General features: G+C 33.0%; 1 protein-coding gene across 16 annotated transcripts in view; it reads left to right on the top strand.

Annotated features, from left to right (window-relative positions):
• FOXP2 (forkhead box P2) overlaps nt 1-16,504 on the top strand; it is a 554,671-nt gene that overhangs the window by 61,938 nt on the left and 476,229 nt on the right. For 3 of the 16 annotated variants that reach the window (XM_035698685.2, XM_035698682.2, XM_035698683.2), the window contains exon 2: nt 5,001-5,145. The exons of the other annotated variants lie outside the window; for them this stretch is intronic. The gene's annotated coding sequence lies outside the window, so the exon portion shown is untranslated. The remainder of the gene's footprint in view (nt 1-5,000; nt 5,146-16,504) is intronic. 16 annotated transcript variants of the gene reach the window in all.

Genomic DNA, 16,504 nt, shown 5'->3' on the forward strand with positions numbered 1-16,504 from the left:
GAGGAAAAATATATGGGAGAGGCAGATTAGATTCTATGATGAAGGGCCTTAGGTTTCAGGATAAGGAGTTTTGGGTTATTTGGTAGATATTGAGGAACCCCTCCTGTTAAATGACACTAATTGATACGCGAGTAAGAAAAGGTGCCAGGGAAATGTTTGCATTATTTGAAGTCAAATTTACTGAATTTAGGCATTAATATGTTTTAGTCCTTCTCCCTATGCCAGTCTAAAAGATTATAAAAGCATATATTTGGAAAATCTTGTCAGATATGGTATATTCTGCAAATACTAATGGTTGGAGAGCTGTTTAAAGATATTTGGTGGATCTGAGTGCTATGAATTTGAAATTGTCCTTGGAGAAACACGAAGAGGACTATCATTGTAGAGGTGGAAGAGACATTGTTTTTAGAATGCTTTCTAGAGACATCTTTTGGTATATATTTAAGAAAACTTGAGTGCTCTTGAGTAAAGAGAAAGTTTGAGATATAATTCTGAAGATATATAAGCCATTATTAATTTGAAGCAGGGTCAGAACCAGAATATTCAAGTGAAGATGTTTAAGAGGCAGCAGAGGATAAAGAGCTGAGTCAAAGAGAGAATGGGAAATTGTACTCACAGGCTGTTTTAGATAATGAAATTAAATAGCAAGCATTTCTTAACATGAAAATGGATTATATACCAGAAGATTTTTAATTTTTTTATTGGTTGATCAGAACACAGACCACACTTTTTTTTGAGAAACCATGTTTCTTCAATTTGTCCTTGAGGTCAGAAAGGGGTGATCATGACCCTTATAGAGCTTGCAAATATTATTTGTTAATACTTAATATATTTTTAGAAAATGAAACTTGTTGGGGATCTCTGGGTGGCTCAGCAGTTTGGCACCTGCCTTTGATTCAGGGCCTGATCCTGGAGACCCGGGATCCAGTCCCATGTCGGGCTCCCTGCACGGAGCCTCCTTCTCCCTCTGCCTGTGTCTCTGCCTCTCTCTTTCTCTGCATCTCTCATGAATAAATAAATATTTAAAAAAAATGAAACTTGTTAAATCTTAAAAATTGAATTCTCTCTCTCTCTCTCTCTCTCTCTCTCTCACACACACACACACACACACACACTTTTCTTCCCTTTCTTGAAAATTAACATTTGGTGAGACTAAGCCTTCATTCCTACAAATGAGGTAGCAAATGGAGTCATTTGATGGGGGCTACTGGAGTACCTTAAACTTTGTTTTATCTTACACCTAGTTTATAGTTTTCTAGTTTGAATTTTGGGTATTTTATGAAAACATACATTTGGAAAACTTTGTCAGGTTGGGTGTATTCTGCAAAGATTAAAGGTGAGAGAGGTGTTTGAAGATACTTGATGGATGTGAGGGTGATGAATTTGAAATTGTCATTGGAGAAATGGGAAGAGGACTATTCATTGTAGAAGTGGAAGAGATTTTTTAGAATCATTGGTATATATATTAGAAAACTTGAGTGCTGTTTTGTAAGTGGTGTTTTTCTGATCCTCGTGATGTATTTGTTTATCATATTCTTTCTAGTAATATTTGCCTTGAAACCTAAACACTGCATGCAATATTTTTTAAAGGTGAAACGTTTGGATTACAAATGAGATAGCAGGAATAGAGTCCCTATCATTCTAGTAGGCTTGGATATCCACCCCTTGTCTTCTATTGTGTGTAAATCCTCTGCAGGACTTCATTTCCTCTTTAACTATTGGTTGTTTCCTTGGGCTAGAAAGAATATTATCAGTCTTATATTTCAGAAGCCAAGCAAAAAAGTAAAAAACACTTAGGTTGTGTTGTGGAGTGTGGGTTAGAGGGAATTAAGATGAGGAAAATTGTGTATTAGTAAGAACTTTAAAGCTGAGTGTCAAGGGAGAGGTGTGGACACGATATATACGTTTGGGAATCATTAGCAACAAGTAGAGGTTAATGTTGGAAGTAGAGTGCTGGTTAAGAACAGAAGAGTAGAATGAAGTCTTTGGAAAGATGACATTGAGGAAGATGACATTTGAGAATAGGAAGTAGCAGACACCAAAAAAAAAGTCTGGGAGGCAGGAGAGGAATCCAGAAAGAGGGGTGTCATGTAAGCCAAAGGGAGAGTTTTAAGAAGGAAGGAGTGAAAAATAAGCTAAGTGAATAAGAGAAGTTAAGCAAACCAAGAATTAAGATTTGCCATTTGGATTTGCCAGCTAGGAGGTGATTCCTATGCTGATTATAAAATGTTTAAATTCCAGGATATGAGGATTCAGTAAGCCTTTGACCATCTGTGTGAATTTGTTAATGTGAAAAGAATAAGATTTTGTTTATTCTGATCCCAACAAAATATTTTTGTCGTGTAATGGCATCATGGGAAAAAAAAAGGAAAACAAAAATTTGTTGATAAAAAGAAATAATCAAATGAAAAAATAAACTAATGATACTTTCAGTGAATATATAGTTATCATCTAAACTGGGATACTTTTTTTTTTAAACTGGGATACTTTTAAGAAGGAAAGGGCTAACTATGAATAATTATAGTAAGTATGAACCTCATCTATCCCAGGTAATCAAGGAGGAATGCTCACCCTGAATATAGTTCATAATTATTGAGTGCTAACTGTGTGCTAGACACTGAGATGAGTTCTTTACCAGTTTATCTGATTTAATGACTAAGAGTTTTGGCTGCCAATATTAATAATACTTTTTTTTGTATATACTGAATTTACTGACAAACGTGCTGTGTATAATTTTGATGACCTAATGGAGCTTAGTTCTTTATTTTTAGAAAACCCAAAGGTTGGCACCTACTGTATAACAAATTATGTCCTAGGGAATGGAGAAATGAAGATGATTAATACATGGTTCTCATTTTAATGATCTACCAGTATAACTGAGAAAATCTGAGAACAAAATTTCAGCACAATATGGTAAAGTGTTTTGATGATAGTGTAGTTTGTGAAGGCCACAACTTGTATTTTATACATTATGTCCTGTCTTTTTTAGGGTTAAGTTTATAATGTATTTGAACTTTGTAAGGTAGAGTTTGATTTTTGTAAAAAAAAAGACAAATGGAAAAGAAAAGATACAGCTAATTGTATATATAAGTGGGGTTTTCCCTGTTGTAAAAGTATATTCTGTGTAAGTGCACACATGTGTATGTATGTGTGTGTGTGAGAGAGAGAGATCAGTTCTGTATCACAAAGGGATACATTTCCATATCTATAATGTAATTTTAGCCACACTCAAGCTATATTCTGTGAAGGGTCTGGCATATTTCTCTGACACATCTGGTAGATATGTGTGGCATTAATTAGCATAGGTATTGCTATAAATGACATGTCAGTCCAGGACAACAAAAAGTATTTGTTACTGATGTCAATCATTCATCCTTTGTCATTTCAAAAGGCTTCCCTAAAGGAATGCACGTTGATCTTCGCTGATCTAAAGTACAGCAAAATAATTTCTGTGTTCTAGAAACAAGTGTGGAACTCTACCTATGTTTGAAAAGGCATATGGAAATGCTCATACAGAAAGTGCACGTTTATAAATTTGAGTAGTAAGACTGTTAAGTTAGGCCAAGATTAATTGAATCTCTTGAAAAGAAAACAGCAGTCGTCTGTAATCCTAAAATCTAGTCTTGAGTGTTTTCTTCCTCAAAGCTTTAATTTTTTGGTAGCCTAATTTGTGCTTTTGTTTCACCTTGAAATAATTTTGAGGTATGCTAGGTAAATGAAAGTATTCCTTATGATGGCTAAAAACAAAGGTGATCACACAAGTATCAATCTGTGATTATATTGATGGCTTAAAGAGATACTCTTCTGTCTGCATGTACCTCGTTTTGGTATTTGGCTATTTTGATATAGATATTGATTGACTTTGTTTAGTATAATGCCATTATGTGTATCTTTTTCTAATACCCGCCAAAAGTGTAATACTCTTACATTTCTGAGCAAAAACTGTCTTTAAAAGACATACTTCCCCAAAACATCTATATTTTATTTCCAATTTTTCTCCAGAAGCTCCCCCTACATTCTAATTTATTATTTAATGGAAGCAATATGAATGACTTTAAGATAAGGCAAGAGAGTGTGATCTAGGGTATGGCACAAGTTGAAGACATTTATCTTAATATTTCATTTTAATGAGGCAGAAAATATCCATTATTAGAAAACTATAATTTGATAAAATTTGTAGAATACAATTAATTCTTTTAAAATTATGAATGTTCATACCACCAAAGGGCGGATAATCATACATCACATTTTTGTGTCCTTGTAAAGGTAGTATGTGTTACATTTTTACATCTTATAGACTTGCTAGAGAATTAATATAATTTATATATAAATTTATATATATAAATTTATATATATAAATTTATATAATTTAGGATGTACCCATGTTATATACTTTAACTTGATCAACATGCTTTGTTTAATAGCAGTTCCTAACCTTTGTACCATCTTTAAAATTTTTACTCCAGCTCTCTTGCCCTGCCTACAGATCCTCTGCTATCTGTTTCTAGTCTGTCTCACACTCTTGAAATCATCTTTTTTTATTATTCCATTAAAATTTTTAAAAATGGATTTTCCTTTACACTTTTCTAATCATCCTGTAATTCTTTAGCTCTAAGACATTAAAATGAATGAGTAAAAATATTTGATACCTAATCGTCTCTGCCAGTCCATTCAAACTCATGGATTTGCAAAATTATGTTAAAGTCTTTTAAAAATACATTTGAGTAGGCTTTTGTAGTCATTTGGATTTTGAATATTAATTTTCTCTTGCTATGCTGCTTAGCCATAAAAATGGAAAAGAGATAGATGTGGGTTTCTTTTAGTGGTGTTAATTTAAAGTACTTGATTTATTTATTATAATATTCAACAATGGCAATTCCTATTTTCTCTGTTCACATCAGATCCAACAGAAAATAATGAGAAGCCCCCACCCACCAGCACAGTAAGAAAAAGTTTGATGCATTTTGTAATAATTGATTAAAAGTATAATTTCCCCCTAGATCAAACAAATAATAGAAGTCTGTTGAAGCTTTGTCCTGACCTATTCTGGAAGTAGAAGAATACCCTGGAGAAAGGAGCATTGTAAGCACAAAGAATAAGACTCCTCAATCCTGGGAGAGAGAATTAAAGTCTAGCCCTCCAAATGTAAGTCATCTGTACTCTATATTTTCCATCTCTCAGTTTTGTGACTATTCAGGTATTAGTAGAAAAATATGTGATAAAAATATTTGGATTTTTTTTTTTTTTTGTACAAAACATACAGGTGTTTTGGTTGGTAACTTTAAATTCCTATCCCTGTTAACATTTTCTAAATAGTAACATAAGGTAATGCCTTACAATAATAATATTTAATGCAAAATGGATTATTTTTAATTTTATCTTCTGGCAGAGAACTATTAAGAATTTTGAAAGTATTCTTATGAAAAGTAGGTAACTTCCTTTGATTTAATATCTGCAGTTGTGCCGTAATAATCTCTTTTTGCTCTAAACTTTAGTTCTTTCTTTTTCTTTTATATTTCTTTATATCTGAGAATAAGACTATCTTAATATATCTATTTAAATCCACCTTCCAGTAAGAGAGACATTAAGTCCTTTTTTTCACTTGCATAGTGAAACTGAATTGGAATGAATTTGTATCCATAATCCACTATAAAAATATATAAATTTTGTCAGCTCAGTGTACTGGAAAGACTGATTCCCTATCTTGTTAGGAAGTACTTAAAAGATGTGTTTTCATGATTATATAGGAAGACAGAATTCAGTTGCTGTTTAGAAATTGGTAGAAAGAATGATGATTAAAGGCAATATTATTTTAGGAAAATTATTTGGGAGAAATTTCCTGTCAATTACCATTTTTATCTGAAAAGTTACTTAGTGCATCATCCTTGTGATAAGGCACTTGGTATGTGACATAATGGCTTAACTGCCAGAAACTTGACTTTTGCTTAACAGTTGATAACCCTTCTCATTCTTCAGTGAAAGAGCTCAGTGAAGAGTATTGTTTTGATTTTTAAAAGTCTGAACCATGAAAATCAATACTTATTAGAGATAAATTCAACCAAATTATACAATTCCCACCCCAATTACCTTAAAAATTGAAAGATGAGTTTTTGCATACTTTGAATATGATTCTTATTCATATAGCATCTGACAAAGTTGTCCAAGTAGTCTATAGTAAGAAATCTTCATAATTTCTAGGTTCATCTGACAGAGCCTTGAGCACTGTGGCCATTCCCAACAGTCTGTAATTGTGAGTTAGGATTTTTGAATTTAGCAGAAACCATGTATAAAAAAAAAAGAAACTTTTTTGGTTATGGTCTTAGATATTTAGTTCTAAATTTTTCTATCATTGAACACTACAAACATTATTATTCCTTTCACTGACATGAAACAATTGCTCCTCATTTACAACTTTAATATATGTTATTGAAAAGTATGATGAAAATTTTAAAAAGTTATTTAAATTTGATGAGTGAGTAGTGAACTCATATTTACAAGTTTGAGGTTGATGGAGGATTGAAAAATATTATTGTTTACAGAAAACTTTTGCTGATCCTCTGCTCTCCAGCAATGAAAATAGATAAAGTATAGCAATGATAACTTGGTTAAATCCCATAAGCATAATGTTGAGTAAAAAAATCTAAACATAAAAAAAATAATGTCTTCTTTACTAGACCTACAGGGCTTAAAGATGTAAGAAGTGGTTACAACAAAATTAAAGATAATAGTTATATTCTAAGTAGGTGATAGAAATTGGGATGTAGCGGCACCTGGGTGGCTCAGTAGTTGAATGTCTGCCTTCGGCTTCGGTCATGATCCTGGGGTCCTGGGATCGAGTCCCACATCAGGCTCCCCATCCTCAGGGAGCCTGCTTCTCCCTCTACTATGTGTCTGCCTCTTTCTCTATGTCTCTCATGATTAAAAAAAAAAAAAAAAAGAAAAATCTTTAAAAGTTTGGGATAGAATTTCTAGGAGCTTCTGGTGTGTCAGCTACATTCTGTTCTTTTACTAGGCTGGTAGTTGTATGGATATTTATGCTATGTAAAGCCATTATGAAAAGCTATGTATGTCTCTGCTAAGATAAGCTACAAGGCAAGGATGTCCTTACCATTCCTATTTAATATTATACTGGAAATCCTTGCTAAGGTAGTAAGATAAGAAAAGTAGATAAAAGGCATACAGATTAGGAAGGAAAAAATACAACTGTCTATTTGCAGATAACATGATTGTCTATATAGAAGATCTTAAAGAATCAACCAAAGAAAACCTCCTGTAACTAATAAACGATTTTAACAAGGTTACAGAAAACAAGATTAATATACAAGTCACTTGCTTTTCTATGTATCAGCAATGAACAAATGGGATTTGAAATTAAAAATACAGTACCATTATATTAGCACCAACAAAATCCTAAAACCCAGGTATAGATCTAACTAATTAACTAACTATATATATAAATTAAAATTTGGAAAACTACAAAATTCTGAATCAAGAAAATCAAAGATCTAAATAAGTGGGGAGATATTCCATGTCCCTTGAAAAACATACACAATACTTGATTATAATGTCATGTCTTCCTTCCTTGATCTATATATTCAACACAATTCCAATGAAATACCAAGTTATTTTGTGAATACTGATGAACTGATTTTTAAGTTCACATGAAAAGACCAAAGACCCAAAATAGCCAATATAATATTGAAGAAGAGCAAAATTAGAGGACTACACTCCCTGACTGCAAGACTTTTTATAAAGCTACGGTAATCAGGATAGTATGATATCAGTGAAAGAATAGATCGATCATTGGAACATAATAGCCCAAAAATCAGACCCCATGTGTATAATCAACTAATATTTGACAAAAATACGAAGGCAATTCAATGGGGAAAGGACAGTTTTCTTTAAAAGTGATACTGGAACAACTGGACATTCATATAAAAAAATCAAGTCTCAAACCTTATACCTTTTACAAAAATTAATTCAGAGTGGGTCATAGAGCTAACTATAAAATACAACATTATAAAACTGCTGGAAGATAACATAGAAGAAAATCTAAGTGGCCTTGGGTTTGGATATGATTTTTTTAGATAAAATGGCAAAGCACAATTCATGAAAGAAAAAATTGCAGAATTGGACTTCATTAAAATGAAAAACTTGCACTCTGGGGAAAATACTGCTAAGAGAATGAAAAGACAAGTCTTTTAGAGTGGAAGAAAATATTTATGAAGCACATGTCTGATAAAAGAGTTGTATCTGGGATCCCTGGGTGGCTCAGCAGTTTAGCGCCTACCTTTGGCCCAGGGAGTGATCCTGGAGTCCTGGGATCGAGTCCCACATCGGACTCCCAGTATGGAGTCTGCTTCTCTCTCTGTGTCTCTGCCTCTCTCTCTCTCTCAAATAAATAAATAAAATCTTTAAAAAACAGAGTTGTATCTAACATACACAGAAAACTCAAGAAAGCACACAATTCAGTTAAAAAGTGAACAAGAGCTTTAAACAGAGCTAGTGAAAGAAGATATAGAGATGGCAAATAAGCATATAAAAGATGCTTAATATTTATTTCATTAGGGAATTGCAAATTAAAACAATGAGACACCACTCTGTACCTATTAGAATGGCTAAAATCCAAAACACTGACAATACCAAATGCTGTCAAGTATGTAGAACAGCAAGGATTCTCATTGGTAGGAATGCAAAGTGATATAGCCACTGTGGAAAACAGTCTGGCAGTTTATTACAAAGCTAAACATACATATATTACCACACAATCTAGCTATTGCATTATTCAGTAATTACCCAAATGAGTTGAAAACATATGTCCACATAAAAATTTGCACAAGACTGTTTATAGAAGAGTATTCATAATTGGCCAAACTTGAAAGCAACTGGGATGTCCTTCAAAAGGTGAATGGATAATGTGATACATATATTCAATGGTCTATTCAATGATAAAGAGAAATGACTTATGAAGCCACAAAAAGACATGGAGGGAACATAAATGAATGTTACTGAATGAATGAAGCCATCTGAAAGGGCTGTGTGCTGTATGATTCCGATTTTATGACATTCTGGAAAAGGCAAAACTATGGAGCTCATAGAAAGATCAGTGGTTACCAGAGTTGAGGGAAGGGACTTATGAAATGGATTCTTATTTTTTTTATTTTAATTTTTTTTGAATAGGTGGATCTTTAGTGAAACAATTCTGTATAGTAATGTAATGGTGTACCAGATTAATGCAAGATATTAATAATAAAAACTTTATGTATTCTAGAGATAGGGAAGAGAATAAATGGGAACTCTATACTTTCTGCTCTATTTCTCTGTGATTATACAACTGCTCTAAAAAGTAGAATCTTTTAGATAATTCTTTTGCAAGTCTAGTGTAATTAAATTAAAAAGTCTCAATGATTCTGTTAATTAGAATTCTGAGAAAAAGTGAGATAATTTCAGATTTGATCTATCTACACTGACTATTCAGAGTTAAAATGATATCATTTAAAATCAGTATTTTGTAATCTCACAAAGCATGTGTTTTATTTGGGGAAAGTGCTAATGTCCATAAAGGCAGTATTCTACACTTAAATATGCTTAGTAACTTTTTATGACAATTTATTTATGTAGCATAAACTTGTCTTTATTTTAAGACAGATGTTTCAGTTTTGATTTTAAAAATAGTTACATTTGGGGATCCCTGGGTGGCTCAGCAGTTTAGCGCCTGCCTTTGGCCCAGGGCGTGATCCTGGAATCCCGAGATCGAGTCCCGCGTTGGCCTCCCTACAAGGGAGCCTGCTTCTCCCTCTGCCAGTGTCTCTGCCTCTCTCTCTCTCTCTCTCTCTCTCTCTCTCTCTCTCTCTCTCTATGTCTATCATAAATAAATAAAAATAAATCTTTAAAAAAATAAAAAATAGATAATTTTTTTCAGTACTATAAGGCAGACTCATTCTGTAATAATAAAATACTCATCTTTATTGAGTTGTTCATAGCTTCTTTCCTTAAATTTTAATACATTTTATGGAGTGGTCTGTCATCCTCAGAAATACTTTTTTACTCAAGTGGGACTTTGATTTGTTAATCTTAACATTAGTATGTTGTAAAAGAAATGAAAAACACAGATGCTCTTTGTATTCCTTTTTTGAATACAAATTTTCAAATACAGATTCAGTTTAAAAGTACCAGAAATGGACTTCCCCTAGTCCCTTTAAAATTTTTCTTTTCTTTCTTCTTTCTTCCCCTCTTCCTCTTTTGCCTTTCTACTTTCTCCTTTCTCTCTCAGTATATTCTACTGTTTAATTATCTAAGAAGTGAATATAATCTTATTTAACTAGTTGACATTAACAGAAACTAGGAATTTATTATTCATAAAAATGAAATAGAAAAATCCCCCTTTTCTTCAGATTCTGGATATAGCTAGGCTCAACACAAATGTCTAGGGAGAATGCATCTGTTGCTATTGCATTTTTTTTGTTTCTCTGAAAACTTGGCATTTGTAATATATCTATGATTTTGATTTGTCTTGGCCAAAACCCAGATTACCAAGGAATTACATTTTGAACATATTCAACTAAGAATTATCTTTGTAGCAACTTTTCCTTTGCCATATTGAAATTTTGGGAATAAAATCAGATTTTGTTTCAGATACCAGCTATGTTCCTTCATAGTGCCAGAGTGATTTTTTTTATGTTAAAGAGATACAAAGCAATACTTAAAATCTAAAATTAATTTTAAGCATATCATGTCGGAAAGAGTCCCATTTTTGCATTTGACAGACCTGGGTTCAAATGTTTGCTCTGCCATGCATTTTTTTATATTAATGTTGGGTAAGTTTAGTATGTAAGAAAATAATAATAATAATGATTTCCTGGGGACACCTGGGTGGCTCAGAGGTTTAACACCTGTCTTCGGCCCAGGGCGTAATCCTGGAGTCCTGGAATCGAGTCCCACATTGGGCTCCCTGCATGGAGCCTGCTTCTCCCTCTGCCTGTGTCTCCACCTCTCTCTCTCTCTGTGTCTGATGAATAAATAAATAAAATCCTAAAAAAATAATAATACTTTCCTTATAGGACTAGATGAAGATTAAATCACCAAACACAAAAAATACCTGGCACATAGTAGGTGCTTAATTAATGGTAGTGGTCCGTCTCTTGCTTACTTTCTAAGTATGTAGAAATGCATGTATGAAAAATGTGTATGTTTATATGTTTGTGTTTACATAGGTATATGTATATTTATCTCTTTTTTCTCTTTCTCTTTTCTTCTCTCTGTATCCATCTATGTACCTCTGTCTCTATATATAGAGCAATGTGCAATATGTAGTCATTCATTCCAGTTGTTCTGAACCGGAGGATTCTTCTGGAAAGGATACAGTTCTGGAATTTAGGAAATAGGAACTCTGTCACCACGTGGAAATATTTAAAGACTTATTATTTCTTTGTGCCCTAGTATTTCCATAACGTTATATTAATCTACCTAGAATGTTTATAAATTTTCAAAAGAAGATCTAAAGAATATGTTTCCCTTATAAATTCCCAGCACACAACAGAAGTATTCTCTTTTGATCTCAAGACAAAAAATACAAGTTGGTAGTTGAGTCTTTCTGAAAAATTGACATTTGTTATGATTTAGTTTTCACTAAATAGCAAGGCACTAGTTTCTTGGGGGCAGCTTTGTACAACTGTCTCCATTACTGATTTGAATCTTTGTAGCATAGGAAATTCAACAAAATCAAGTGTCAATACTCCATGTTCTCTTACAGTAATGTACAAAATGGTGAAGGCAAAACTTCTTGTTAAACCCAAAGTGGATAGTAGCCTCCAAATCTATTTGAAAGAACAGTTAGTTACACATTGAACCTACTTCCAAGTTAGTGATGCAAAATTATATCTGGGACAAGAGCCTTAGTATTCTTGAGATGAATACCTTCTTTTAGTGCATCTATCAATGATCTAGTTTTGTGGAGTTAGCAATTCTACTCATGCAAACCACTATTGCTCATGTGTCCCATTTTGATTATAGCCCTGTGGGACAACATAAAGGAGCAACAAAGTGGTCTTGGATCAAGTATCCAAGAATAGTTTGAAGGTGTGTGTTCTCCACAGATAGGATTTAAGGTCATTTCTCCTGAACTCTTGAAAAAAATGCTTAATGATTTAATTATTGTACAACTTAAAAGACCCAAATTTTCTTTTGGTAAATCAGATTATATCATTTTTTCCCCATATATGAACCATATTTTAGGTTTGTCCAAAAGACATTACATTTACAAGACTTGAAACTTTTGCCTAAAGTAAACATCCATCAGCAGTCTCAGATAACTCAAGCTATGTGAAAACATTTGTTAATCTGTTGATCTGGGCAAATTTGTTAAGAATGTTTTTCACTAAAACATATTTTATATATTCTCTTTTCTCCAGGGTCCAAAATGATAGCTTTAAGATTTTTATTTTAACATATTACAAAAGTGATAGTTTACTTTAAGACTTTTATTTTAAAATATTGTAAACATTCATAAAATAAACAGGCACCCAAATATCGAAATTTGACATATTAATATTTTTCTTTAGATTTCTCTTTTTAGGAAATATAATACCACAAATATAGTAAAAGCTATATACTTTCATCCTGTTCCTTTTTCTCTCTCTAAAGATATTTACTGCACTGAAGTTGGTGTTTATATTCTTACACTTTATTTTCTTTTTTGTGTTTAAGGTGTTTTTGTTGTTTTTGTTTTGTTTTGAGAGAGAGAGAGAGAGAGAGGCGGGCAGGGGGCAGTGGGAGAGAGACAATCTCAAGCAGACTCCACGCTGAGTGCAGAGCCGGATCGGGGCTCCATCTCACAACCCTGAGATCATGACCTGAGCTGAAATTAAGAGTTGGCTGCTTAAACCTCGGAGCCACTCAGGTGACCCACACTTTTGGCTTTTTTGTGATTTTAAAATTTATGCAGCTGGCATCATATCAAGTCTGTTCTTCTAAAAAAATTTTTCTTTTAAAATTATATTTAGGAGCTATATCCACGCCGATACACAGATCTGATTTTTTGGCTTTTTAAAGTAAGCTTTTATTGATATATATATTGTACATTTATGACTTTTGCAATTGTATATAAAAACTATAAAAATCATAAATTACATCTTGATTAATTTTCACAGAATATATGCATCTGTAGAACTAGTACCCAGCTCAAGAAGTAGCACATCACCAGTACTGAAAGAGCCTCCCCATTCTCCACCAGGGAAACCATATCCTGACTTCCCACAACATAGATTAGTTCTGTCTGTTTTCAAACTTGGTATGAGTGGAATAACTAAGCATACAGTCTTTTGTGTCTGGCTTCTCTGTTTTTCATATTAGATTTACAAGCTCTCTCTATGTTATTGTGTCTGAGTATGTATCCTGAACATTATCTAGTATTCCATTACATGAATATACTATCGTTTATTTCAATTTTATTTTGGGACATTCAGGTTGTTTTCTTGTTTTTAACTATTAGGCCTAATACTACTATGAAGATTTGTGTACATGTCCTTTACATATTATGTGCGTCGCTGTAGCTAGGAGTAGATTATTGTATGATAGGATAGCTATATCATGATGTCAATTTAATGTGTATCGTAGGTTATCAGTATCGTAGCATTGACAATAGCAGACTCTGTAAGCGGTCTTCTGAAGTAGTTGTCACAGTTTATCTTCTCACAAACATCTTTATATGGGAGTTCAAGTTGCTCCGTATCTTGCCAACACTGAGGCTTTTATCATTTTTGCCATTTTGGTGGGTAATAATTAACTAGTTTTTAACTGCTTTATCACATTCCATAGATTAATAAAGCATCTTTAAAATCCCTTTCTCAGTAGATGAGCAATTTGATTGTTTTCATTTCTTACCATTTTGAACGATACTATAGTGAATATATCTGCATATCTCTTTATGCACACGTTTGAGAGTTTTGCTAAAGTTATAACTTGAAGTAGCACGTCTGAGGTTTATAATGCCATGCATTTTTTCAGAAAACTGCTATATTTCTCTCTAGTGGGGTTATACTATGAAGTAGTATTTTTAGTTTTATTATAAATTATACTCATCAAGTGCAGAGAATAAATGTTGCTTCTATAAAAGGCATTAGGTAAGATTTAATATCCTCAGATTTCAGGAAAAGTTAGTGAGGAGAGATGAAATTTGCTGTACAGCACCTGGCATATAGACTAAGTAAAACTTCCATTACTGTTTTCACTGTTAAATTACTCATGATTATATTGCTGTAGAGTGCTCATTCTAACGTCCATGCAATTCATGTGACTTCTACCATGCACTTAAAGGTAGCTTCTTTCAATCTTTGACATTTCTTTCTTTAGTAGAGTTCTATTTTTTCTGCATACTAGAGTCATTGTGTCCATTTGATCTTGATTTTTGATTACCCAGCGGCATATATAATGAGATAGTTTGGGAAGTTTATATAATTTGAAAAGTTTATATAATTTGATTAATAGATTTACACATTTTTGGCATTCTTATTGAAGATTTGATCCTGAGCAAAATGGTGATAGGGAATCGAAATTTGCTTTATTGTTCCATTGAGATTTATGAAAATAGCATATGTTTTTATAGTATTTAGTAGATTATCCTAAGATCCTTATATTTTGTATTAGACATAGGAACAGAAGGTCTGTTGGTGGAATGACCAAAGCAAGACCTTTAATTCAGATTTTTAAATTTGATACTATCAGTGTGGTGGGTCAACATTTGTCTCAAAGAAGGGAATCTAATTAGTTATATTTGTTGCCATTATTTTTTAAAAATAATTTTCATTACTGTCATGGCAGTTGTTTCCGTGGTCCTTAATTAGTCTTGATCTAGTCAACCCCTGGTTTCTCTCTTCAAATGAGAAATGCATGTTGTTATACAGAATCTCTTTTAGTCACTATCCCTCCCTCTTTGTTCATCGTGGACATCAACACTGTTTTCACTAACAGATGTGTTTTGTATTAACAAACCCAATTTTAACTCAAAAATCCCATGTTTATTTTTCAGAATAAAATGGTACAGGTAAATTTAACTGAGAACTCAGTTATTGCCAGTTTCTTACTTTTTCAGAATCTTTTCTACTTAACTGCTTACTAGCAGGCTAGTGTAAAAGACACTTTTGTCTTTATTGTGCTGCTTTAAAAATATTTCTGTTATGTTCCTGTTTTTATGAATATTTTCTTATGATTAAACTGATCTGAATTTGAATTTATCAGTTTTTATTATCTCAAATCTAGTTATATTTGAATGTATACCTGCATAGGTCATGAATTGAAGTGGTCTAAGAAATACAATTTCTCATTAGTTGCATTATTGAGTTGAATGCTAATGTATATGCTTTTTATATGCAAATACCTGAAAAGAGTAATTTTTGTTTTCCATGAGATTTTAAGAATTAGTGTCTAAGGTATTTCATGCTCTCATTATTTCTTTTTTTTTTTTTAATTTTTATTTATTTATGATAGTCATACAGAGAGAGAGAGAGAGGCAGAGACATAGGCAGAGGGAGAAACAGGCTCCATGCACAGGGAGCCCGACGTGGGATTCGATCCCGGGTCTCCAGGATCGCGCCCTGGGTCAAAGGCAGGCGCTAAACCGCGGCGCCACCCAGGGATCCCAATGCTCTCATTATTTCTATGCAATATCATATTGACTCTTCAACCTGTGTCCCCAGTGCCAGAGTGATGCTGGGATACAGTCCTCATTTTAAAAGTATCTAGAGAGTGAATTGACTTTAATGTTCTTTCTCAGGAAAGGACATTGTCTCTTTACCCTGCACTACAAAGTGAAATGCCTTCTACCTTGACATGCATGGTCTTTGGAAGACTATATTGAAATGAGTATGAATTTTAACAGCTGAGCAGTTAATATCCTTTAAGGCTGTGTTTGAAGAAAATGATCTTTGTTAAGTGAGCCAAAAATATTGTCTTTGAGTTAAAAAGAACAAATCAAAAAGCTATCATATATTATGGTGGGTTCTTGTTTAGCTTTTAAAAAATGTAGAAATATAAACATTGCCAGTTTAAGTCAACTCCGAGGGAAACAGGGATGATGTCATCAGTGTTGAGGATTTTTTTTTCTGGTGTGTAACTTCTGTGTGATTCCTCTTCAACATTTTTTTGACTTCTGGACCAGTTTCCTGTTCTATAAGGTGGGGATTGAATGGTTGAATAAAGTACTAATTGATTCCTTGACCAACTTTCATTGAGGATCTATGCTAGACCATGCAGTACATAGGAAGATGTGTTGGCATGTCCTAAGTGGGTTTCACCTCTTCTACTATGATCTTTGTAATGGTTTATAAATTTTTATTCTTGAATTGCCATTATATTAGTATTTTGGGAAGGAAAGTATATAATTGTGTATGTTTAGACTGGTAGGCTTAACTAGAAGTCTTTCAATAATATTGCTGCTAAATCTATAGGACAGTTTTAATCATGTACTTTCCTTGAAATATTTAACACTGCTGACTGCTTCCTCCTCTAT

Source organism: Canis lupus, chromosome 14 (genome assembly GCF_003254725.2).
Source record: "Canis lupus dingo isolate Sandy chromosome 14, ASM325472v2, whole genome shotgun sequence".
NCBI lineage: Eukaryota > Metazoa > Chordata > Mammalia > Carnivora > Canidae > Canis > Canis lupus.